We start from the raw sequence: 3070 nt of genomic DNA, 5'->3' as shown, positions 1-3070 counted from the left end.
GTGGGAGCACCTCAGGCCGCTAGCCGGGGCGCTGGGCAGTGGTGGGACTCGCTCAGGTTCCAACATCAGGATTTTAAAGCACGTGTCTGTCTCTGTCATTTTTACTTTTAGGGCTTTGGCCAAATTGGGCGAATATCCCTAAATATCCACTTACCCCTTCTCACCGAGGAAGAGCGGGAGAAAGGGTAAGTAAGGAATGACCAGGGGTGGCAGCAGCTAGGACCGTCCCGAGAGCGAGCCAGGGACAGCAGGCGTAGATCCCAAACGCCTCAGGGGGGCCTGGTGGCCGGGTCCCATCATCCCACCGGGCACCCGCGACCCACCGTCAAGGCTCACGCCCTCCAAGCCCGAGAGGAGGCCCACAGCGTGGCACAGCCCCATTTTAGCCGCTTGACCTGACAGAAAACTGCCGTTACTTCCCCTTCACCTGTGTGGAACGTTGGTCTTGTGCATCTCGGATTCCTGTCAGCTTTGATTAATCCCTGGGACTGTGGCATCGAAGTCATGGTCCTCCTCGATAATTAACAGGAACCCCCTCCCATTTTAAAAGGGGACTCCTGTGAAAATCCTTCAGGACCCCAAAGCATGCAGTTAATGGCAATATCACAAATGTCGAAGTTCTTTTGGGGTCTTGTCTCAAGCTTATAGGTATCTTGTGGGGAGAATTGACTAGGCCGGGCCTCTTTCCCTTGACTGTCACTTGAATACCCCCTCGCCCACGTTCTTTGCACTTCTGAAAAGTTGCCAAACCAAACATGGAAGCCCTTGGAAGTTTGCTGGGATTTTCAGGGTGGTCTGTTTCCTTGGTTCTTCAATGGGAATTTCCCATAATTCTCCAGTACACCACTCCTCTCTCCTCTCATCCTGGTGGGATGAAACCCACCTTCTCCCTGAGGTTTGGGAACGTGGCATGCATCTTGTATGTCACATATAAACAAACACTTCGAATTAGTTAAAATGCAGGTTAGCCACAAGCAAGAATGTAGAAAACCACATTCTGGATACACAGGAAAGCTAGAATTTCCCCCTATGGCATCTCGATACTGGCTCACTGTGCCCTGAACCCGCCGCCTTATTTGTGCTCAGGTGGCAGGTGACCACATAATTTTTACTTGATGAAAACCTACAAAATAGTCGTTTATTGATGACGGGTTCATTCACTGATTCAATAAATATTTATTGATGTAAGTAGGATGGTAGAATAATGAGACTGTTGGAGATGGCTCTTTTGGGTAAGGCCTTTAACCAGTTTTCTGTGAGTTCCCTGAATAGGTAAGCGTCACCGTGCAGGACCTTCCTTGTGCCGCCGATGCCAGTGGCGTGAGAGTCTGTGCACTGTCATCTCTCTGCCTTTCCGTAGTGAACTTCAAGGCTGACTGCCCATGGCGATTTGTGTCCTGTAATGAATAGTATAGTCATTTTCCAGTGTAATAAAAGTACCGGTATAATAACTAGATGAAGATAATTTTTTGAATTGTTCTGTACAAATGACCACAGAATAGAAAGCATGGAGAGTGTTAGGGAAGATGCACTTAGGAAAATAAACACTAAAGTTCACTTGCATGGGTTTCCCTACATCCACCCTCATTCTTTTAGAAGTGAAAAAGGTGTCTTTTTTTGCTTACAAAGGTCATATAAGGTCAGAAAAAGTTATTTAAAATCGGATTTGCAAGGATACGAAAGACAAAGTGAGTCTCCTATGTAGTCACTCTCAGATGACCCCTGTCAGTGATTCATGTTTATTTCTTAAACCTTTTGTTTTATAATTTGTTTCATAACGATATATTGCTATTTGGCAACATTGTAAATTTCCACCCTTCACCTCCATATTCCTGGCTATTTCCCAGCATCCCTCGGCCCAGGAATCCTCAGGTAGAAGTAGCATGCCTCGTACAGTCTTGTAGGTGCAGGCTTGATTCCTGGCTCTTCGTTAGTTCTGCCGCTTTGGGCCAGTTAAAACCCTGTTCCTTAACTTCTCATCTGTCAAAACAGAACAAAGAGTATATTAAAAAGAATGTAAAAAGAAACAGTGACAAAAAAAAAGAAAAAAGCAGTAACTGGCCTGCAGATACGATTAATTTCCCTCCCTGTTTCTCTGTCTGGTCACCCATCACTTAGGACCTTTCTCATGATGGTGGAAAGCGATCTAGTACTTAATTCTCCCAAAGGTGCTGAGCCTCCTGGGTGTTTGCATTTTCACAGCGATCACCTGCTCTATCTGATCCTAGAATTTTCTGGGACGAGGACTGACTCCTGACGTGGCTCAGATTCTCCCTGTCAGGGCTGAAGAGTGCCAGCTTGCACAGCGAGGGGGAAGGGTTCCTGTAGTGTGTTTAAAAAGCTCTGACACTGTTTCCAAAACAGCGAGGAAGACACACGACTGCCTTTAGCTGAGTGCTTGGAGTTAGGGTTTCTATTTCAGAAACGTCTGTGGCTGATAAGAATTGCAATAAAAATGCTGATCCTTCATGTCCAGACTGTCACGATTTTGCCAAGTTGCAGGTTTAATAACACAGCTAAGCTGTGTACTTAGTGTCTCTAATACTGCTCCGGAATCCAAGAGACAGGTCCACAGACATCAGATTTCACACCAGACATCCGGTTTCACTTTGCTAAGGAGTACGTTTTGTCAGTAGATTATAGGCATATCAGCTGCACCGCTATGATGTGTGGCACTTCTATCATAAGCTCTGGTCTGTAGGATTTAGTATGGTGTGTTATTCAAATGACAGCACGCTGTAAATTAGCGTCTGGTCAGATAAGCACGTTTCCCACAGGTGTCTTCCGGTGTCCTTGTTTTTACACGTTAACAAGGCAAATTAGTTTCCATCCCTGGTGATTTTCTTATAGAAGGAACATATTCCTAAAGAAAAGTCTCATTTAAGAACCCTTGCATTCCAAAAATTCATTTTCAAGCCCACTTTTGTTTGTAATGTTGAATAGAGTAATTAGAGGAATAAAACCACACATAGTATTTAGATTTCCAGGTCGAGACCCGAAAGCCATTTTTAACTTGCGTGGCCGTCATGTGTTAGTGGTACTGCAGACTCTAACCAACACTTATTCTAGC

The 3070-nt window shown here is 45.2% G+C and overlaps 1 protein-coding gene across 11 annotated transcripts in view; it reads left to right on the top strand.

Annotated features, from left to right (window-relative positions):
* Positions 1 to 35: 35 nt before the first annotated feature.
* Positions 36 to 3070, top strand: part of IMMP2L (inner mitochondrial membrane peptidase subunit 2) — a 690748-nt gene continuing 687713 nt past the window's right edge. For 7 of the 11 annotated variants that reach the window (XM_023537460.1, XM_023537462.1, XM_023537461.1 and 4 more), the window contains exon 1: positions 38 to 185. The gene's annotated coding sequence lies outside the window, so the exon portion shown is untranslated. Of the gene's footprint in view, positions 186 to 3070 lie in introns of all 11 variants that reach the window. The other 4 variants (XM_023537464.1, XM_023537466.1, XM_023537465.1 and 1 more) reach the window with 3 other exon arrangements.

Source organism: Pteropus vampyrus, unplaced genomic scaffold (genome assembly GCF_000151845.1).
Source record: "Pteropus vampyrus isolate Shadow unplaced genomic scaffold, Pvam_2.0 Scaffold192, whole genome shotgun sequence".
NCBI classification, from domain to species: Eukaryota; Metazoa; Chordata; class Mammalia; order Chiroptera; family Pteropodidae; genus Pteropus; species Pteropus vampyrus.
Note: the sequence above shows the minus strand (reverse complement) of the source record. Positions and strands in the feature narration are given on the sequence as shown.